Source organism: Mya arenaria, chromosome 15 (genome assembly GCF_026914265.1).
Source record: "Mya arenaria isolate MELC-2E11 chromosome 15, ASM2691426v1".
NCBI lineage: Eukaryota > Metazoa > Mollusca > Bivalvia > Myida > Myidae > Mya > Mya arenaria.
The window spans coordinates 14,921,668-14,946,916 of record NC_069136.1 but is presented as its reverse complement, the minus strand read 5'-3'; the positions used below and the strand labels follow the sequence as shown (position 1 = coordinate 14,946,916).

Sequence of the window (25,249 nt, the reverse complement as noted above, 5' to 3'; positions counted from 1 at the left end):
TACTTTATTCGTGATTGTTTTTAAGTTATTAGTTATTCTGATCAAACTGTAGAGACAAATGTGTGGTTATGGTAATACAAACAAGTTTAAGCCCTCGGTTGACTTCTGTTCCGGTGAATTCGAGGATTAATATCAGGAAATAGTTCGTTTAATAATTTGAGGGTGGGAGCGGTCTAGTGTTACAGGTGTCCGCCTTCTATAAAAAAGTTGTGTGGTCGATCACACTAGGGCCTTTCAAAATATACAAAATAACTGGTTTCTACACAGGAAACGAATTCAAGTCTGATGCTCTGAGCTGACAGCTTTTATTCACAATCGAGCCATAATTGCGTCCTTGCGTTTTCAAATACTTTATTGCACATTTATGTTGCGCTTGTAAAGTCAATTGTATGTTCCTTGCTGAGGATATAACATGCCCTTAGATCGATAGATCAGTTCTAGCCTGATTTATCTCTTTTAATGTAAGAACTGTTCTACCAACCTGTTTATTGCTTACGTGGATTTATTGCAGGGCATATTAATTGTAAGACAACTGAACAATAGTGGGCATAGGGATAGTTGATATTACTTTCTATTAAAAGCCCATAGTTACAGGATTAGGATATATTTAATTCAACGATATCTTAAACGGAATCTTGTATCGTTGGACCATTAACAAACGCTATAATATTGCAAGCTGTTGCCTTAATGATAGATAATAATCAATGGTACATTAATGTGTGGATGATAGAACAATCCATATTCTCCGAAAAAGCTGAAATAGTAAGTATCGATTGGTGAACTGATCGTTTACAACACGCATACATTAATTGCCATAAATCTAACATTCAACCTGTAGACCTCCTGCTCTTTTATTGAAAAAATGGCAAAAGAACTACGTTGATGAAAAAATGACCGAACAAAAAAAGATTTTCTATTACATAAGAAAAACACTTTAAAGGCATTCAGTATGGGTTGATGTGGTAATAGCGATATTTTGGCACTTTTTTAAATGGGGCCACGTAGCTATTAATAAAAAAAACATTTACAAAGGCTGATATTGTTTTTATCTGTATACAAATCATAATTTTTTAATGTTTGGATCATTAAAGGCAAAAGAATAAAACATGATAACGCATTAAAATCAATTCAAATTAACCTACATTGTGCGCCTTTAATATGGAATCTTTTTAATTCCACATCTACCGGTATAGTATTCATCTCCTAACAAATGAATACTGAGCCATGTGTAGGAGATGTAAATTGCTTTATAAGGAGATAATAAGTCTCATTAACGAGATACTTGGTTCCAAGCTCATCTCCTTACTTCGATAAATTGTCCCCTAATCAGGAATGAGTACCTCCTAATTAGGATAAGTATCTCCAAATGACGAGACAGTATCTCCTAATTTGATCCTAGTATTTCCTAACTATGACTTATAACATTTTATCTTCATATTAGGACTAAGAATTAATTCAAAACAATTATACTTGGACACTCCCTTAAAATCTACAGGGATTACCTTTGTTCAGTACGTGTAACTTCCGGTGCTCCAAACACGTTTGATTGGTTGCGCTCTAACCGACATGTTAGTTGATGCTGCAGACTCTTGATTAGGTGTTGTAGCAAAATGTACACTTAACACTTGGCAAATTATATTTATCCAGCCTATAGAACCAGGCCTTTTGTAAACGGTAACTTTTCCGCGTATATTTTATACGACAATCAACATTGATCTTCACTTTAAAGACCATAGCAATTAACAAATTCAGTACACAAATTTAAAGAAAATGAATAGAGTATCGTCATGCGCTATCAATATAATGTACATACTTGCGAGACGGGCTTTAAATCAAAATTTTAACAGTGATGAGCAAAACGCCTTTGTGCCATTCTTCAGTATTTGCGAAAAAGATAATAAATTAAAAGTTACTTACATTGACTTTTGCCAAATATATTCAATTCGCTTTTAGTATTTAGTTTTATACAGCGATACAATGTGTATAATTGTGTTCTATTTAACAGACTAATATTTAATATAAAAAACAACATATTTCCCGTCGCCCATTTGTTATTCAGAGTTCAGTGAACATGCATGTTAATACACCTTAGTTTGCCGATTTACATCTGTTGTAACATGAGTAGCGCATTACGTGAGCGTTCAACAAAGATTGTTACAATAAAATGAAGATTTGTAGTATTTCCACTTGAGTCTTAACTCAGACTTGAGACTGTTCGTAATCATGGCCCCTGGTAAAAATAGTGTTTGTTTATTTGCTTTGATAAAATCAAACGTGGTCAGGTTAAACATTCACATGATTATTATTTTTCGTCCAGACACTGACTCAGCTCTGCTTAAATCAGATCATCCTAATTAAGAAAATACATAACAGCTAACTGCCGAGTTCCCATAATTTCGAACACTAAGATGTTGTTAAAACATTAAGCAATAACTATTACATATATATACATTGGTATGTATCTTAAAGCATCAAACAAAAAGAAATTGTCTTGTTTAAGAACACCTTTAAATATTACTGTTATATATATAAATATATATATCAAACTTTGAATTGACATAACATGTATACATGAATCCTAATTAAACGTGCTAATGTGTTAGGTAAAGTGCATGTAACACAAATGAACATATCAAATATATACTTAAATACAGATATATGTATACAGTACGCTAGAGTCCAACACGTGTAACATGGACAGATTTACCTTATGCAGACTTGTTTTAAGTAAATAAATAATAAATAAATAAATTGTTAATTTGGAAATATCAAAGTCCAGACACGTTTATTTATAAAACACTTTGTAAACGGTCATACACAACCATTAAGTTCATTGTTAGTTTCGTACTGCCATATCAAAGATTAACCGCAGGTCAAATGATACATTATTAAGATATTTCATTTCATAAATAATTGTACAAATTGAAATAATGTGAATTCTTTTCTTCACAAGATGCGAAAAATTTAGCCCAAAGAAGGGGTCAAGCAGAAGGTATTATGACATAACATTTTCACTGAGTATTTAAACAAATATGATGTATCAAAGTGAAGTTTAAGCTTAGATAAGTGAAGTTGAGAGATTCCTTGCTGTGAAATCGACAACTTTATTTGTCAACATTTCTACATTGTCATGAAGGCATCAGACAACAATAAGTTATCATAAATCTTACATGTCTTGACATGTTAGTAAACATTACATTGACTCGGGGTAGGCATGCTTAAGATATAGATAATTAGCAATTTAAACGGTAATGTAATAGTACTTGTATATATCATAAGCTTCAACGCCATGGAAATAAAAAAGTACAATTTAAAAAAGTAATAAATATTTTAGGAGGAAAATGAAATAAAACATACTACAGTTTGCAAATTAAGTAAGCATTTGAGGGTTTTTGAGCATTGAACGAGTGTGGCTTTTTCTCTGCCTAAATATATCTAGTGAACTATTTCGAAGAACGGGGCTTTAATTATTTGACGATGTTTTGTTATGTGAAAATGACGCCCTGTTCCCGGTTTCACAAAGAAACCTAAGCCGTTAAACAGACTTAGCAAAATAGTTTTTTCGCTTCTTCCACAGTATAGCTATTGGTTATCCTTTGGAATCATTGACTTTGGCATAATGATTGTTTTGAATATTGACTATTGAATAATTTAACTTGTAACTATCAAGCCAGTGCCAGAGGACGTTGACAGAGTTTCGCCCACTCAATAATTTAATTAAAGCAAAACAGCTGTGTGTATTTTATTCCTTTATATTATGAATCAGAACACGCCAGAACAGTTTGTATTCGCACTTATTTACGGGCCAATGATAGTCGATAAGTTGTTATAATTTTCTGTAGCTCAATATAGTTAAGACCTGATGGTGGAGACTGTCATTTATATTTGTAGAGCAGATATCTTTCCGTTTACATAATTTGGTAATCTTCGGGTACTATGTCCTCCGCGCATGCGCTATTACCTTTAACTGACGATTATTTTGACTCTTCTTATCATTTCTACATAAGCTCACTTGTGTTAGTATTATTTATTCATATTTGCTTAATTAAATGGCAACGGATAAAACAATTGTACAGAACAAATGAATATTGAGGACTAATATCAAGATAAATTGTATAAATCATTCTGTCCCGGGTCGATACCATTTTGACCTTAAGACAGCTTACACGCGCTGCTGACCGACGGTCATCTATCATTCCCTAGGCCATTTTCTTATTACTATTCTGTTAAGTACATTTTGGCGGAATAATTTTGGCTTTCATGACATTTATGAAGACGTTTAATCGACTTTCTATCCATGCGTAGTAAAGGAGTCCGCTTGTTTAAACACGTTTCAGGTACATGTTTACATTTAATCGCAAGTATAGGTGAATGTTAACATTTTAACAGAGAACAGGTTCAAAATTACGGTAAATCACAAAAAACAAGTGCAATTTAACATGTAAACACCGGCAGCAAAGGGGCATAATGCATTTAAAGGGCACTCATGGAAAAAGTATGACTAAAATATGATATAATATTATATCTAATTAGAACATTATATCCCATCGACGTACTCGTATACGATATGACATTTGTTTCACTACAGTACTCCGACGCTACATTACGTATTTCCATATGAGTTCATTGGTGGTTAAGTCGACATATAAGAACACACAGAAACACCATGGTAAACTTTTTAAATTTCTTGAGCGCGGACAAATCATTTTGAAAGGTTATATATTTGTTTTTATTTATTGAACACCATCCGAATAAATTGTTATCAAATCCCTACTTCAGACGTTTTCTCAATGAAAGAATCAGCTTGTATTAATATGCTTGAACCAGTTTATTTTACGACGCCAACGGACTATCCTAAGTGAAAATATCAATTATGTAAGGTTGTCGGTTATAGTGCAAAAACATGATGTAACACCGGTTAGAGCTACTATGGTTATTTATCTTTTACCAGTGTTTAGTAATGTCACACCGCGTCCCTGATTAAAATTCATCCCGGATGACGATAAGTTATATTTTTATTTGTGAGTCATTGAATCTAACCTGCGATCATTAAATTGACGGTCACATGTCTTATATATACCACTAGACCACATATCATTACTTTAACACTTTCAAACATGCTTGAACGTTCGAATATTTGAACTATCAAAATGTATTTATTTATTTATACTCATTTTAGATGAGTATTAGCCAACGATAACAATTTCGCTTTCAATCTTGCAGGCCAGAAAAGGTTGACATGCGCAAGCAAATGACAATTGCACCTGATCGTGTAGTATTCATTATTCACACAGTTGAGGCAAACACGACATGCATTAGACACACGTACAAGACGATGAAACATACCTGTAAGTTCATAGTTTCCAGCTATTTCTCAGGGAAATCGAACACTACATACACCATTTGATTGTCATGACATTGTATCCACCAGATAATAAATGACACGTTAATACCAATGCAACAAGTTTTCCTCTGACTACTATATTGGTTATCGAGCAGACATGAAACAACCTAAGCCATGCACGGCAGCTTTAACGATGTAAAGGGACTAGAGACACTCAACTGTTTTAACTTGAGTGAAGCCGCTTGTTAATAACACTCGCGGTGAAATAGTTCAAACATGAAAACCATAGCTATATTGTAGTATTATAGCTTATATGCATTCGGCAATGATTTATTTTGTTTTTGTTTATACGTCAACTTTCAAAAGCAGAACAAAACACTAACTAAATAGCATCATTTTATAGCGGTCCCATTTCATTCATTTTAAACACTGTAGTAAATGAGAGATTTTAATTATATAGCAAGAATAAATACGATAATAGTCATATTACCTGCATCACAAACACAATATTGAGAATTTTGCATACTCTATAATGAATACAAATTTCTTGCAGACTACTTTGAATTCCAATATCGATGTTTCAGTTCAACCAATTATTTTAAGGATCGTTATATTTTGACTAACATACTCATATGTCTTTTAAGACCAAACCAATACATAACCAGCCATGGAAAGACTTAATAGAGGCGTCAAATGTCGTTTTCCAATTATAAGACGGATGATTTCTGTCTACTTAAGAGGATCGAATGACTGATAGTGGCCCACATCGAGAGGCGTTTAGTTTCATTCTTTTACTTCAATTTTTATATCAGTGACATACTTTCTCTTGCTTCTAATTTCACACATCGCACCCGCACACACGCATGTGCACGCACACTAAAACATACTTGATAATAATATAATTGAAATAAATTACAGAGCCTTATAACACAACATTCGTCTCTATCAGCGCCAAGAATATATGTCAATATAAGATATACGAACACCGAACGACGACCATCAAAAATTTCCATGCCTATCTTCTCATTCTATCGAAACTAATAAATTCCAGTAAGCACATTTGGTCAGATAAATTTGGGCTCACCTGACATGCTTATTCACTATGAGGATGTTAGTGATGTACTTTTTGTCCATGCGTGGAAAATTAGTCCGCTTGTCTGTAAATGACCTGAAATTGGACTAGACGATGATTTTTCGAGACAGGATAGCGCAATTTACAAGACACAAGGAAATGGTATTTCTTAACATATATTATCAAAACATGACGATTCACTATCTTTAGCGATCAAAAACAATTATATTGAATAACAAAGAAACATGTTAGCATTCAATCCCAGAGCACAACTACATATTTAAATGTATAAAATAAAGAAAATCTAATTTCCCATCAACATATATGAACTGATATTTGTTTTACTATTCTAATGCAACAGTTTGTAACCAGTAAACTTGTGCAAACATTCTACAGCATGGAATCAACTCTCTCGACTTAAGAATAATCCAAATGTGCCGAATTTATTTGACAGCGTTCTTTTGGTTTCCTTTTTGAAATTGCCTGTTCATTACAATCCGTTTATTTCAAAGAACAAACATGACATACAATATAATATATCTATATATAAAAAAATGTTGTGGAGAAGTCATTTAAATTTGATATAACATGTCTTCGAATGTCATACAAATGATTTTGATTTAAGTGTCTATTTCGCTTATCAACTTACTTGCAAAACAACAATAACGCCCATTGCACACTCTTTGCCTATATTCGATATTTATTCATCCTTTTTGGAATATTAAAACACTATTACTAATTGTGGTAAATCTTATCTGGGAGCAAGAGTGCATCTTTAAATAGTGTACATCAATTAATGTGCATAATTCAATCATTGAGAACAATAACAATAACATCTTTACATGAATAAAAGAAAAACAATCTATATCCCATCAACACTAATAGAGGTTTTCATTTTTTTGGTAAGTATCGTCCCTTTGGCAAATCGCCCACTAAAGGATACTAGACACAACATTCAATGAGTATAAATTTACTATATGAACATTTTGAAATCCGATATTTATATTTAATTTAAAAAAAACAACAACATGATTTATATCTTCACAGATTGAATAACATAACTATATATCTTCCCCGATCAAACGCAATAAAAACCAATGCCACAGAAAGGCTATAATAGCGGCGTCAAATGTCTCCCTCTTATAGAATGAGTCTGCCTGCGGAGAATAATAAAGTGGCAGTTTTCCGAATTGACATGACTTTTTTTATCTTAGTATCTTGTTTTTTTGATTCCTATTGTTATCAATATCTGATGTTATCTTTCTTTTGCGAAGATTAATTATTTTAAGACAACTTTAGATTCGTCTTTCTGCTTCAATTTCTTGGCTTCCATCATAAATACAAATGAGGCCTTTATTTTGAAGAACATTTTAGTTATTTGACAAAGATGAACCTTTAATTAATTAATGATCGATTTAATTGTGAAATGTATGCATTTGACTGGATATTTTGTATAGAGGATAACTGTTTGGTACAGTGTGAGATCGTTATATATTTCAATTTGGTGTTCACGAGGTAAAACGTATTGAAAATCACTGAAACAAATATTTTATAACATGCCTGAAAGTGTTTTATTAGCATCACTAAAACATGTATGTGCACATATCATCATTTCTAAATTGACGATGTTGATTAAGCCATGTGTGCTCTTGATAGCAGAACGCGCTTCAAGTTCGAGACAGTGAAATTCAATGTAATACAAGTTTAGTAAAATTAATCGATGACCACTAAACATGCGTTTTACCACTCTCTATATATATTCATGTTTAAATGTTTGCATTTATCGTCATCTTGTACGATATTTAGCCACACTGACCTATATGGCATTCTCGTATTTAAATGTTCTGTTCAGTTCTGTTTTGTTCAATGTTTTAAGGTCAAGGTTTAACATTTTGCTTCATTTTCGGTAATTGGTACGCGTTAAAGTTAAATAAACATTAAATCTTTAGGTCTCATGTTGATTATCGCAATATATAAGGACTACGAAGATGATTGTTAAGGAATTATTTTCTAGTTGCTGTGTTTTTAAGAAGCAAGATTATAATATGTTCTGGACACACTAGATAGAAACCTTATTGAAATAAAATAACAGAGCCTCACCACATTATTCAAATTGAGCCAAGAAAATACATCCGTATTAGATACCACGACAAAACATTATTATCATTATTTTTTTTTCAAAATCAATAAAAGAGAAACACAAACCTTTAAAACAATTTAGTTAACTACATTTTGGTTTATCGTATATGATATGTGAATGAGTTTAAATTTCTTAAGTAATTGCTGCATGCTTTTGTGGCATGCATAAAATTATAAACTCAAGCGGTTGCTTGTTTGGAACAAACAGGTTATAAATCAGACGACAACATCGACAAACATTCTTTTTATAGGAACACATCTTACTAAAATGCTCATAGGTCCCTGGTATTACCTTTGGGAGTGCGACATCACGTGATAGCTACGCTAGGGTATCCCTCACAATTGTAGAAGATGAATAAATCCCAAAGCAACAATGCAAAATTTGGCTCCACTTTCGATTATCGATTATCATGGAGATATGAAAAGAACATGGCTGAAATGGTCAGATTTTAATATGTAAAGGGACCGTGACGGTTCCCTGGCCCAGTGGTAAGACACTTGATTATAAAACCAAGCGTCGCAGCTTCGATAATGCGCCTCGCTTCTAAAAATACTAACCGTCATCCGGGAGGGACGTTAAACGCGGACCCTTTATGACAGGGCTTTACAATTCCGCAGGGTAGCTTTTGATAGACTTACATTGCATTAAAAGTGCATAATGGGTATCAACTTCACACAGCTAAAACTTTCCCCGGGGCAGTGGGCATATGGCAATGACAAGTTTAATAGTTATGAATTTTGGTCAAATACCAACATTTAGTGACATGTGCATAACAAGCACCTTTAATACCTCCATGCAAAAACGTTATGCCCGTATTGAGCATGAACTTACACAGTCAATAATATTAAAAAAAATTGGAAACCCTGGTGAAATCATCCGCCGTAATTTCAATTCTGTCTAAAGAAGCAATAGATGCATGGATATACATCTATCAATATACAGGCACCAGCAGACAGTGTAATGGCACACAGGAGATAACAAAGAAAGTCTAGATTTGAAATTGCTGTTACTAGGAAATAACATACATGCAATTAATCTAGATTTATAAAATCAACATACAAATTGCCGAAGATGCATGCAAGGAGTTATTTGTCGTCATATCTGCAGTTACAGGAGAATACCGGCTATGGCGTGACAAACATCAATATTTAAGAAAACAAATACAATTTGCGTTTTCGAAAAGAACGGAAGATTTAAATTGCATAGCTAAATGTCGAGAAGTTATTTTCATACGGTTTCTATAAAATTAAACTTTTGTCAATCAAATAAAGAATACCAACATAAACTCATTAAAACTTACATTATGAACAATCATTTAAGTGAAAACATAAAAAAGACAGACAGTATGGTCAGGGACAATGTGATCTAATGTGAATAAGGGCATTCAGGTGCGATTTTGATTCAAAATCTTTCATAAAATGATATCTAGCAAGTGTTACATAAGGTAACCAGTTTTCAACATGTTGCCTAATATAACTACTATGAGCTGGATCTAGAAATATTTAAACGTTTTGAAATTCTGTGTTGTTGCACATTTGCTTCGAGACATTAGAGTAATAGAAAATGTTTGAACAAGTCAGCAAGAACTTGTTCACTTATACACAGTTATACTAAGGGGACCGTGGAGGATCCGTAGTCTAGTGCGGTTAACAGCTAAATGCTCAAAATAGTGTAATGTTAACATTGTACTAGTTTTGTTTTTAAGTATTTGGTGGTAATATATATTACATATTTGCTAACTTACAAATTGAATTACATAGATATATATCTCAGACTAAACAAATAAATACAAAGCAACAAAAAGGCAGTAGCGGCTACAAATGTCGCCATCGTATTGAATAACGAATGTGTCTATCCGCTGAGAAGGATCGAATGACTGACAAAACTGAGATAAAAGTAGCTACTTTCTATCAATTTTTATGTCAATGTCCTTTTTATCTTCTTCTGAGAAGATTTCAGCTACTACAATCGTTTAAAGTATATCGTAAAAACAAATACGTCATATTCGTACGAGACAAATTTGACTATTTTGCAGTATAAAAGTCCTTAATTGCTGTAAAAATCCATTTTGTCATTGCAGTAACGCTCTTTATGGCACCCAGGCAGTTATAAACACACTCGGTTCCTTATTTGGAACAAACCGGCAAGCAATGAGAGATTAGTACGAAAAAAGTTGACCAAGGCCAAGAATCATCGCAATGTGTATACACCCTTTTAGAAATGGTGACGATTCGCAGACCATTTTGACATTACACAAAGCTAATAAGCAACACCGACCGACGGTCACCTATCATTTTTGCCCATTTTCTTATTTTACCGAAACTAATTCAATTCTGGTTAGGATATTTTGTCAGAGGAAATCGAAATTTATATATTAAATGATCTCTTTGTCTATGCATCAAAGTTTAGTCCGGTGGTCTCTACCTGATGGGAAATCCACATTTGACCAAGATAGCGCAAAACATTTTAAACCACGCCAAACAGTTACATGATGACACTTAATCACAAGGAACGGGTATATCTTACCACTAAATCAGAATATACAGGTACATGTTAACATTAAATCACAGTGTATAGGTACATGTTAACATTAAATGACTGCTAGTCGCTGCATTGTTAAAAATAAATCAACACTATATCAGACCGTAAATATTGAAACCCATTATGTTGCATGACGATACCTACAATTAAATCACAAGGAAGAAGCTCACGTTACCATTAACTCTCATGGTAAAAGTATATGTTAACATAAAATCACAGGGTACAAATATATGTTAACATTTAATTCTGCGGAAAAATAAAATGTTAATATTAATATGTTTAAAATGACACCAACCCCGCAATTCATTCCCTATATTTACACCAAAAGTTCATTATTTCATTCAAGAATTGCTAAAACAAATACTTCATTTCAGTTAAGAAAACTTTTCAGTAATCCTTTCTTATCCATTCTGTAAAAAGAACGACCCGACTGTAACCGGAAACATTTTTTCCAAAGGCATCACAATAAAGCGGGAAAACATCAACCACTTGAAATCACTTAAAAAAGTAAAATTGAAACACTAATGGCAACAATACATTTAAAATATAATAAATTATCACTTTCTAAAATGATGATTCATATTTTACGGGACCTGCTGACACAATACAAACAATAACAAGAACAATAGTTTTAATGAATATTGTTATGCGATGATTTGCGATCCGAACATATCCGAAAATGTTGCATTCATCGATTGATAAACGCAATGTTCGAAAGGCAGATCATTTAAGAAATAGAAGTTGAGGTATAATATATTAACCTAATACGTGTGTAATTTATATTGTATATTTTTTTATAGTTTCGATTTATAAAAATGTTCATTGTTTGTGTCAAAGCAGAATTCTGTTTAACCCTAAGAAAAACTCATTAATTTACATTTATCATGTTTATGAGATTTCCCGAAACAGATTATTTAATTTCCTACACACACACCAGATACAATAATAGTCGAAATAAAATAATCGACCCTCACCATATCACTTAATTGGCGCCCAAAATGAATGACCATATCAGAAATCAGCGTCGAAAAATTATTTTCAGCAGTATTCTTTTCGAGAAACGACACATGAATTAAATCTAAGATACGCTCAAGAGAGAGAAAATAATTGTGGTTTAAAACCAAATGTTACATATGTGATAGAGTTTCTTTTGTCACTTCAATACGCTCCTTTAGGCAGACAGACAGACAGTTACAAACTTATTCCTTTCCATGTGGCAAAAATGGCAATAAAAAGAAACAACATGAACCAAGGGAAAGAGTAATTGCAATGAGTATGCATCATTTCGGATATGTTGACCGAACATTTGGACATCACAGACAGCTTAGAGGCGCCACTTACCGATGACCATCTATCATTTTCTCGCCGAAACAAATTCAGTTCTGGTAAGCACATTTGGTAGGAGGTAATCGGGGCTTACATGGCATGGCCATTTAATAAGAGGATACTAAATGTAAGAGCAAAGTAACACACATTCGCAAGCAATGACACGCGGAATATGTCTGAATTAAAAATTGAATGATATGTATATTATTGTATCCTATTAAAGTCTTTGAATTGAAATTGATTAGACTACCCCAATGTAACAGCCCATACTCATTGAACGCGAAACACAAGCCTTAAAGATGGTTACAGTTCTCTAGACTTTCGAATAATCCAAATTATAAGAATTTATTGGAATATGTTCTAAAATTGGGACAAAACACATTCCAGACACATTGTTATTAAAAAAAAGAGAGCGATCAGGTTTGCTTAGTAAAGAATTATTGAGTTAAGGCTAGGAATTGATATCAAAGAAAACCAATAAGTAAGTAATAAAAATGATTGAATGATTAATATTTTGTATTTGCGTTTTATCTGAATCTAATTTTAGCTGAAAAAGGAATACATTCTTTTTATAGAAAAAACAAACCACTTTTAAGTATGTTCATGGTTTTCATGTGTTTCCATCGGAAATCCCACATAACTTGATTGCTATGTAATTGAATATCCAAGTGAAAGACAAATTAATACCAAAGCAACAAAGCTACAGGAGGGTTTTTAAATGGTTGTACCATATGACAGTGCTATACGTTGGTGCACGTTAAAGAACCAGGGTAGCCAATACCAGAGTTACACTGTAAATTATGCCCAACAACCTACCACGACTTAATCTCTCACCGGGACCAATGCCCCCTCCACGTTGTAAGGACTAGAGACACTGAATTGTGTTTACGTTGATTAAAAACGCTTGTTGATAACCTCGTGTAGAGTAACTCTTACATTTAAGCCATAGTAACAGTGATTTTTGCTTGGTATTCGAATTTTTTTTTAAATCGAAGAGTAGTTTATGTCTCTACCAGTAAGCTCTCACAGTGACAGAATATCGTTCTCATTAGAAGCGTGCAACATCATTGCCCCTTATACAAATGTGCAAAGTTTAGCATAAAGTCACTTTATATTACAAATTCTTGACAAATTATGTGTCGTTATTGGAATTATGTTTTTAAAGTAATGGAGGCATTACATATATCTACATCTATCAATATACCGACGTAAGCAGAGAGTGTAATATCATGCTGGGAATAACACTAGATGTCTAAGTTTAAAATTGTTGTAACTAGGAAATAACTTCCATGTAATAAAGTATGTGTACGAAAACATCATAAACAATTGTCGAAGGTGCATGCTAGATTAATTTGTCTTCAAATTTGCAAGAACGGCAATTCATAGACTAGACTTGCGTAACAAAATCAATATTCAAGAAAACAAATTCAGTTGTTATACAAAATAATGGAATCTTAAAATTGCCGAATAGAATCTCAAGATGTTTTTTTTTCAAATGATTTCCACGAAAGAGAAATTTTGGACACAGTCTGACAAATGATTAATAACAATATTAACATATTAAAACTCTCAGTTTAATATATGTATTATTAAATGAATTGAATGACAGAATGAAAATATGCCCCAATATCAAGAAAAGAACGTCTTATCTCAATTCCAATCTCAAAGCATTTAATCACATAACATCAAGTGTTAGTTAAAAGAGCAAAAAATGTACATGAATAATTGCTCAAAGTAATGAGTTATACGCAAGTACATTTTTGCTGTAGAATATTTGGAATCTTAAACATTTTTTTTTAGTCAAAATAGTCTTTAAGTGGAAGCTCTCTCAATAGGCGTAATTCATTATACGTTTTTCAAAAACTGTTGATGTTATGTGGTTAAAAAAGTTGAGATTGAGATTTAGATTTGACTTTTTGTGACATTGGGGCCAGGTCAGGAAAAAACAATTCACTCATAACTTACTTTCAATTGATATTCGGCAAATCTCAAATGAGGTAACCAGCTGTCATTATGACCATGAACATGTCAAAAAAAAAAAAATGTTAAAAGTTTTCAAAAAGGTATTTCTTTGCATCTAATTGGAATTGTAATTGTGATATTCAAATGACTTACCCAATAACGCATCCGATTCTCTAACATACATTTCAGAACATTTTGAAAAGGTTGACATTAGACGGTACACATTTCACAGTTCACTCCTACATTTTACACATGATTAATGATTTCACTGACCAGATTCAGTGGTGACCTTGTCATCGGCCTTGCCTTCGAGCAACAAGCATTAGCCGGTAAAATAATGCTGTTATAACTTAAAACTTGATTATATTTGATTTTATGTTATATCATGATCCCACTACGTGAGTTTATTAATTGAGTTTATAAATAAAAGATGGAATGATATACAATATAATTGCCATCTTTGATTTTATTAGAATGAGGATAAACCTCCCTAGAAGAGCAACAGCTACAGGTTCAAAGTCTGCAATATATATGAATATACTTAAACGAAGATACATGAAACCAGAAATCCCAACAAATGAAAAACAACAGTACCTGACAGAGGGTAAGATGAAGCTCAAGCTTGTCGACTTAGCGACTTTATCTTAACATTAATACTAATAAAATCTCCTTCGATTATTGTACATATATCAACAAAGTGTGTAACCTTAAAGTGCATATGGCATACATGCAAACATACCTTATGAAACGCAAAATATAGAGGTTTAAAAAAACATGTAAAATGTCCTTTTTGGCAAATCGTGCTTAAAAATTGATCTTTGACATTGTCGAACAAAATACATAAACAATACAATAGATTTGTTCTTCAAGATGTACGTTCATTTTCTATTTCACATATATACTTCGATATAAATAGGATAGCATGTGCGAAGACCAGTTATTGCGATTGATCGTGCTTTTTCGCACCACCTTAAGAACACTTTCCACAACATTCTACATCTATTTTTCATTAAAATCAAGTGTATTGAAGACTTTCATAAATTGCTTTACAACAGAAAAAAATCACCCAGACAAAACGAATAAATACCCACCCACATCGAGGCCATATAAGCGATGTCAATTACGGTTTCCTTTTGAAAACAGATGATTCTGTCTGGATAAGCAGGATCGAACAACTGATAGAGACTCGCAATGATGATATGTTTGTTTATTTCTAATTTATAATCGTCTCTTTTGTTTGAGAATGTTTTAATTATTCGTAGACTATCTACATGATTGCTGATGTATGCATTGTACTTATGTATAAAGTGTTTGCCAATACCGAAGCTTTAATATGATAAGATGTACAATATTAATGAATCACCGGCAAAAGGTTCGTGAAAAGGAAAAGTAGATGTTAACATAAATCATTGGATACATATATGTCAAAGGGAAAAGTAGATGTTTACATTAAATCATTGGATACATATATGTCAAAAGGAAAAGTAGATGTTTACAATTAACTGGTTTGAGAAAAATAGAGATAGACACTAGCATTAACTCCACAGCGACATATATGGGTTAAGGAAAGGTAAAAGCTTTATGTTGCAGACTGTAATATTTCAGGTCAAAAGAGAATACCGTTATTAAGGCCCCAAGGACAACGCATAACAAAGAACATAAATATAAACACATTTATGAAGTTATATAACCTATTTTTTATAATCACATCCCAACGTCCATCTCATCGCAAATATTTTACGATGAACGCGACATATTCGGATATGTTTTAAGTGTTTGTGCGTAGCAATTCAATTTGTAAAGCGGTTGGGTCATCCCATTTAGAGAATGGAGGAGAAAAAATAGTTCTTTCAAACAATTCTGGAGAGAAATAATACACTCATGGTGTAAATGTTAGTAATGAATTGCGTGATTGATGTCATTATCGCGGATATGAAAGACTTTAAAAACCCCACACACTTTAACCAGCCCAATTGCGTTCATACCCCGATAATGACATCAATCACGCAATTTATTCCTTATAAGTAAGAGCAGCCTATAGATGAAAGAAGATTAGGTGAATTGGATGCAATATTATATAGATTAGATTAGTGTTAGATAGTATCGGTATTGCAATTTGTGATGATTGACTTCCAGAAACATGATTTTGACATTTCCTACATACATTAGATACAAATGTAATTGAAATGGAATAGCAGATACTACGCACCATACGACTATTGGCGCAAAAAATATATGTCCATATCAGTCATAAGATACAGAAAATTATTTGCCAGCGATAAGGGTGCAGTTGTTTTGCCCAATTGGCATTAAATCTGCATTTCGGTATGTGGTAGAATCTTTATCAGCAAAATGGCCTTTATGGCAAGTAAACAGTTAGAAACACGCCCGGTTCCTTCTTTGGAACAAATAGCAACTAATCGAAAAACGGTACGAACTATTTGTAGACAAAGGAAACGTTTCTTGGTAATGTGTATACACCGTTTCTGAAATGTTGACCATTCCCCTCACAGACAACAACCAAGCGTTACCGACCTACGGTCATCTATCATTTCCTCGCCAATTTTCGTGTTCCACCGTAACAATTTAATCCTGGTAAGCACATATGATCGGAGGAAATTGGGATTTAAATGACATAGCCATTTACTAGGTTGATGCAAAATGCACTCTTTGTCTCTGAGAGAGAAGTTTATAAGCTGGTTGCAATAATATGGATTATCAAAACTTAACAAAACATTAAATGTGTCAATGTTTCATTTTGCACGTATACATGAAACAAAGTAAAACAGATACATCCTATAAAGTATATGAAAAAGGTCATATAATTAGCATTAAATCACAGTGAACAGATGCATGTTAACACTAAATAGAAAAAAAATACATATTAACATTAAATAACAAGGAGATTATATATGTTGCTATTATGTCTTAGGTTCAGATACATGTTAACATTAGATCAAAGGGATCAATTTAGTTTTAACATTTAATAACTGATAGAAAATTGAAAATTGATATATACCTTTATTAAAATAAACTAGTATCACATCGACCAATATGAACTGAAAGTTTTTTCCCTACTCGTGTGCAACAGTTAGAAGTTACCAATTCATTACCAGTCAGCTCGAACTTGAACACACAGCATTCAACATGGTTACAACCCTCTAGACGGCAGATTATTACAAATTATAAGGTGTTCTTTATTTCGGACAAAACTCGATTCGGATTTGTTTTATCAAAGCCCAAAGGAGAATTGGTTAGGATTTGCTTTCACATACCGTGATTATTGTAATTGCGTTTGATACAAATTATGCAGTTAACGCTACAAACTGATAACAGAGGGGGAACCAATCAGTAAAATATAGAAAATGTTAAAGTTTTTATGATGTTTTTCGATAAAAAAAAACCGTTAATGTTCCAGGGAACACATCCCAGAAACATGTATTGTTAGCAAATAATCAAATGTTTAATCATCAAAACGCTGCCAATACAATTATACAGAACGAGCATTTGAGAAATGTTTTGCATTATTTACATATTATCAACATTTTATGTTGTTATGGTTCCCGATATACATTTATTTATAGTTAGAATTGTAATAGCTTTATTTAAATACTTCTTACCTGAAAGAAGTTATAATAAAAAGATAATAGTATGTATCATATTGGCGTATTTTTAAATCATGTAATTTGATGCATTTTTTTATAATTATATAGGTAACACGTTTTCAGGTAAGAACAAATTCTTTAATTCCAGCATATGATAGTTCTCTAAGGCTCCTCATAGTTTCGTTTCGTATATTCTGATATAAGTATTTACGCTTTATTATGTATGAACTAAAGTTAATTTAAGCTTAAATAGAATACTCATTTCTGCTGTTATACGTATATATTTAACGTAATAAGGATGAATGATACCCGGTAAATTCTAAATTGACGTTAATAGTTGATACAAAAAAAGGAAGCATGCTCGTATAAGCATGAGCAATCGAACAGAAAAGCAGACAACACAAAACACAAACATCTTAGGCAAAAGGTTAAGAAACACACGCAACTAGTCAATGATTGATACTTTCGTTTTTATATTTATTCAGGACGCCAACGATATTTACAGACGTAACGTGTAGACAAATAAACCGCTACTCATGGTAGGCTTCATCTTTAACAACATGATCAATACAACACAAATGCACAAATAAAAGAGAACGAAACACCTGACAAAACGTTGCATAAGGACAAAGAGCCTTACTTGTAAGTTCATAGTTTCCAGTTATTTCCACTGAAATCCCATATCATGTATCACTTGATTGTCATGATAATGTATCTCCCACAGCGGTAACAGACAAATTGATACTGGAGCAACAAAGCAACAACTTTTATTCAGGCTCCAATATTGGTTATCGGAGGAGACATAAAACGGCGACAGCTATAAACGGCAGTTTTTGTTATATTGAACAAAGGCTACAGATACTGAACGTTCTTACTTTGATTGAAGCCGCTGGTTAAGGGCACTCATGGTAATAAAGAGCCGACATAAAAAAACAATGATTCAGTAGCGATGGTATGGGCTCGATTTGATAGTCTTCAAAGACAATTGTGTGGAGTATTTCAAAATAAAACAAAACCTTAATGTCATATCAAATACTGGGGGCACTTTGCTGCAGTTTGAAGCTTCCGCATTATTGATTGAGGCAGAAATGTTTACGTTTTGATATCAGTTGATATATCAGCCAGCTGTTTAGGGCTACGTGTATAAACACACTAGTTACTGCAAAAGAAAAATACATCAACAACATTTTGCCACCACAAATTATTACAAAATGAAAGACGAAGTTAAATCACCGATATCAGTATACAAGGATTTTCACATATTGTAGTTGCACGCTAGACAATTTCAAATGTTTCTTCTATTAAGAGATAACTTCTAGATTTCCGAAAACGCCATAAACATGCATGCTGGGATTAATTTGTCGGAAAGTCTGCAGTTGCAGAAGGAAAACAGCATTTTTTTCACAACACAATATCGAGAAATGCATTGTTAGAAGTTGTTTTTAAAATATGTCCATAAAATAGAAATCTAGGTCAACTCGACAATCTTCATTATAATTTCTAAAAGGAAACATGTTGAAATATCATTGAGGTGGATACTCAGTACAAAGGACGGGCATACGTTGATTGTGGTATAAAGGTTATGTATAAATCGAAAATTTCTTGTAATTTTCGTCTTTGTAAAACATGCAAATATCTCGGCTAATTATATTATTCTTGACACCGATGTTCAGGGAAGAGTTTAAGCTTTGCAGTTTCCGAAGAAACTGACGAATTGAAAACACAACTTAATAAGAAGCGTACCTTACTGATAAACCGCCGGTCTTTGGTTCGAGCCCCACTCCAGACGCATGTTTTCGTTCTCAAGTTTACTGAAATTTATGTTGTATTTTCAGAAGCGGTTACAAGAATGAATCCAAAATAGAGACAGTAGTATGAAATTACAAAGTTGTTTTTGTGTGGAAATATATATGTAAGCTGGTATCATTATGTTTTGTGTAGAACTGTTTACTAAGTAGGTATTTTAAAAATATGCCAAGACTTTTTGAAAACTATCCTAGGAGCAATTCCTTTTCGAAAGTATCTCAAAGTTGACAAAACTACAATGATAATACAGGGCGGTGGTTTAGAAATGCCGCTTATGTGTATAACACATCTCGTAAAATTCATTAATTCCTTAAAGTGCTTATAATCAAGAAAAATATGTATGTCAAATCAAAAAGTATCTTTCCTCATAATAACTCAAAACCTGACCTAGTTATTGATGTTATATTTTAGATTACGTGCACGAAACAATTCATTTACATGTTTTGATGATAGAATCAGGGTACAGAAATGTTTCGAGAGCATGTTTTTATTGGAGAACGTATCATATAAAAGTCAGTTAACTAAGGGTATTGTACATAGCTGGTCTTAAATCAAATTGTATTAAATATAATAATATACTTTACATAATGATGCACTGCGATTAACTTAAATTTAAGTAAGAAATTGTTGAATTTTTGAAAAACTGAATAGTTTGAAAGATGTAATAAATATTGACACTGTTTAACTGATATTTTCTACACATGAATAATTAATGTCCAGTTACTTTTTATGGAGCATAGCAAATAACGGGTAACAAAGAAAAAGGATCGCTTTGAAGATGTTTTTAATTCTTTTCAATCCTGCTGTTTTCACTTCAGGCAATGGCAATTGGGATTGTTTAATTGTTGTCACATTAATACAATCCAACGCATGTAAGTCTATGCAGATGCTAAAATTGTGCAGATCAACATCAAGCAAACTATTGTATTACCGCTGACTGACTATGGCGTTTTATCATTATATGTACATGCTTGCATTTGTGTTTAACATAAGATTTGGAACAAATAAATGAACAGATTTTAATATGCACTCTTGCTTCCAAAGAAGATGTACCACAATTAATACAATTGTTTTGATTTACCGTTAAGGATGAATGAATATCAAAAACAATGGTTCCTTTAAAGTATACATTGTTTGATTTGAAAGAAATGTGCAGAAAACACGATATGTCTACCTTATGAGACGATAGTTTATTACATTAAACTTTTAGGACCCACCAGTCATGTCATATTTACGATTTTTCAACTATTTAAAACACGGGTACAATCTTGTAATCAGTAGTAAATATTTTCCATAAAGGCAGACATGCACAATAATAGCCTGAAATGAAACCAATATTCTGTATTTAAACACCAATCAAGACATGCACAATGCCACAAGATAATAACATTACACATCTATCAACACAACGTCATTGGCAGACGTTGGGGTAACCGCCTGATCAATATTAGTGAAGACCAGTTTTGCATGTTACAAGAGTTAAGTCAATATCTCAGCAAATATTCATGTATTGTATTGAACCTTTAGATATGTGCTCCTCATCATCAAACTACTTAATTAATCAAGTTAGATAATTCAACCTTGCAAAAGTTATGGCCGTTCAGTTAAAACATATTTGTTTTGTTGAATTCAAACATGAACGTTTATTTTTCGAATTGGAAATTATTGTCAAGGTTTTGCATGTTACCACATTTAAGTCAATTTCCAAGCATGTTATACGTCACTGGAAATTTATATTCTTTCCTAGTGTTTCAGTATTTAGATAGCATTTGTTATATAGGCGATTGTGATGTGAGATGAAACGAACATGTAAATCGCCTTTAAAGGATAGCGAAATGCAGTTATTTTAAATGGGTAAAAACAAATCTTAACACAAAAATATCGACGTGTGTCATGACGAATTAAAACATCTACAAAACTTTATTATTGAATGCGTCTTCTTACCAAACCATTTACACACACTGCCATGAAAATGATAACATGTGAAAAATTGCAGGCATATTTGCATCCGGTACAATTGAATCAAATAAGAATCCATCTTCTTAGACAAAGAGAAGAAATACTCACAAAACAAACAAAATAAATACCCACGCCACGGAAAGGCTGTAATAGAGGCGTCAAATGTCGGCCGCTAATTGAAAGACGAATGAAGCTGTCTGCCGAGGAGGATTGAATGACTGAAAGTCTCCTGTACTGGGATAAGTATAGTTTCCTTCTCCTGCTTGAATTGTTTTGTCAATATCTTGTAATATCTTTTCTCCAAGAAGATTGCAATTATGTTTACAGAAAAAAAGATTTGGGTATGTTAATAGTTAATTCGAATATGAACAGTTTGTAACTGATGAAATTGTCAAAACGTTATTTGTATCCTCAAAATAATGTCGGTATAAACAAGACCATTCACATTTATTTTATTTTATTCTACTATAAATTATAATGTAGGGGTTATCCAAATGCACTGGACGAGAAAAAACAAACAATCAGCCATAACATTGCTGGACACATACGCCATGCATGTTTGGGATTGTGTGATTTCCTGGTCTACATATTGGGTCTCCTTACGCAAAACATTTGAAAATGTATAACGTTGATGCTATAAAACGCATTTTGTACGTACTGTACATGCGCAAGAAAATATGCGCAAGAAAACTTGGTTGCCCACTTGGAAACGGTAAATGAGTAGTCTGACGGCACGTAATGCGAGATAAATATAATTGTAATAACCAAATTCTGGACAAGTTTGTTATCTGTTGATGCTCATGCGCGAAGTTACTTAAATGTAATAGTAGCTTGTGTGATTCGTATAATGTATGTCTTTCACTTAGCAATAAAGTAAACATAAACGCAATAACATCGGGAACACGAACAGATGGTCAATATGACCATTTCACTAAAACTAGCTAACTTCTATGAGTTTTCCAATGCACTTCTCAGGGAGCCCATAAACGTTCTGTAATCTTAATAAAATCAGACCAAAACCAAAAATGAACACACGGAAGACAACATAAACCGGTTACAGGTTCATATTAAATGTTGGTGCGACTGCCATGGAACGGTCAGTTAACGCAGCTAGAAGAGACCACTGCGGAAGGGATTACACTATTCTACGAGCGCTCAACCTCGCATACACTTCAACCTTTAGGATTACTCGCAAAACGAAAACTACAATTTATATCAATCAATGTTAAAGACAATACAACCTCTTTAACAAAACTAATAATATCCTCACATCGTTATTACGGACTGTAAAATTGACGTTCATTAGGTAATTCAAAACATCATAACTTAACTCCCGTGCTTAAAATGTATTCAAATGAAGCTTTAAGAAATTTTGGACATAACTAACACAATTCTAGTCAGCGTTCTGATGATTTCACTCAAAATGTGATATGAAAGAAAAAAGAAAATGTCTCTTGTATAAGAAATAGTAGACGAATTAGTTTAAGATTCACGGAATGTCAATCCGATCATATTAGCCTCGGTGCTGGGTTTCGTAATGGAATAAATTTGATAGATATACGCAAGTCTTTTAATAATATTGAGAATGTACTATGGGGCAGTCTTAACTGATTTTTTTTATAAGTATAGTATGTTACAATTATATTTAATTCCTGGAATTATTACACTACTTCCAAAATTGCAAGAACACCATTTTTTTCATCCATTTAACGTTGCTTGTGGTTTTACCCTATTTAAAAACCGTTTTATGAGGACTCGTTCACAAGAACTTTCGGTGGAATATTACTGTAAATTTGAGCTCTATTAATTAATTTGCCGAAAACCATCAAAAACGTTATTGAAATTAAAATAAATCTATGCTTAAAAAGTATGTCGAATCAAGTATCTTCTAGTTGCTGTTGTCTGTGTTCTCTTTAAAGTGAGTAAAGAAATTCAAATTTAACAAAATTAAAAAAAAACAAAAGCTGGGAACATAAAATCTAAGAGCGAACTCCTTTAAAACCTTTGAAATTTACATTGCGTATGCGTGTAATTTCGTCATGTATACCACGTGAAGTGTATGAACGCAGCGATTATTCGACCTATTAACGCGCCAAGCTTTAATTAAGCAGTATTCCAAGAAAGCCAGGTTCCCGTACGTTCCTAGAAACGAAACTAACTACTTCATTTTCGTCAGATATTTAAGATTATTTACTTTCACCCGGAGCTTTCCTTCCAGGGCTTTATTATGCATAAGTTCCCCCTGAAATTAACAAGACAATAGCATCTCTTATGGTGTAGGTAATTAAGCGTCCCGGTGTTAAAACTGTGCAGGAAATTCTTGTTTAAGTATAGACCGTTATTAGAATTTCGGCGTCAATTTAAGTTGACAGATTTTCGAGTGAAAGTGATGTTTTACCGGGATATTGATATTGGCCGTTATCCTAATTTGTGAGCCGTGTGATCTCATATTTTTTGGTATAATTTAAATGCTTTTGCTGATATATTATATATACGTTACGATAATTCGATGAAAGAACAAGCATAATAGATAAAGTCATTGACATTTATTTGTTTGTCCTTTATTTCAACTTAAAACAGACATAAAAGTAGTAGGTTTTGGTATGATTTTACTTTGCTATTCTTTCTCTACACATATAACCCCTTTCTTTTATAACAAATCATACTGGGGTCGCCAGACAATCACAATTCACAAACTGGAACAGCGGATACCTTAATTATAAATATACCGTCTTTCGCTGGGAGTTTTATCTTTTCATTAAATGTACTCGAATCTTTAATACACGTCCATTTAACTGTAGCTGTTTGGCAATACATTAACAGCAATTTGAATATTAAAAAATGCAGGAAATTTTCCGTAGCAAAGCATTCACCAATGTGTAATTCTATGTAACCAACATGGAAAGCATTCAGACCGTTGTGCTAAACGCTTTTGCAATACTTAGTTGAAACATGTCTGCCAAACGTCATTGCAATACTCAATGGATACATCAATGTAAAACGTTATTGCAAACCTCGATGGATACATCAATGTAAACCGTCATTGCAATCCTCGATGGATACATCAATGTAAAACGGCATTGCAATCCTCGATGGTTACATCAATATAAAACGTCATTGCAATCCTCGATGGATACATCAATGTAAAACGTCATTGCAATACTCGATGAATATACTTTTGCAAACCGTCATTGCAACACTCCATGTATACATTAATGTAAAACGTCATCGAAAACTCGATGGATACACCTTTGTAAACGTTATTGCAATAGCCGATGGATACATTTCAGTAACACGGATATAAATTATACAAGCAAACTAAAGTACGTATTCATTTTATAGATTGACTTTGCGAGGTATACCATACTTTAGTGGAGTAAAGGTTTTATTAAATGCCTTCTAGCCTATTTCCATATAGCAAACGTTATAAATACATGTTGATGGAAAGAAATAAAGGCAAAGCGTGTTAATGATCAAATATGATCAAGAAACCC

The 25,249-nt window shown here is 32.9% G+C and overlaps 1 protein-coding gene across 4 annotated transcripts in view; it reads right to left on the bottom strand.

Annotated features, from left to right (window-relative positions):
* The window catches only part of LOC128220541 (properdin-like), a 28,944-nt gene extending 10,215 nt beyond the window's left edge, over positions 1–18,729 (bottom strand). Inside the window, exons 1-2 of one of the 4 annotated variants that reach the window (XM_052928975.1) lie at positions 1,918–1,948; positions 1,503–1,588 (exon numbers count right to left, since the gene is read on the bottom strand). The gene's annotated coding sequence lies outside the window, so the exon portion shown is untranslated. Of the gene's footprint in view, positions 1–1,502; positions 1,589–1,917; positions 1,993–5,346; positions 5,491–18,630 lie in introns of those variants that run through there. The other 3 variants (XM_052928972.1, XM_052928973.1, XM_052928974.1) reach the window with 3 other exon arrangements.
* Between the last annotated feature and the right edge of the window lie 6,520 nt (positions 18,730–25,249).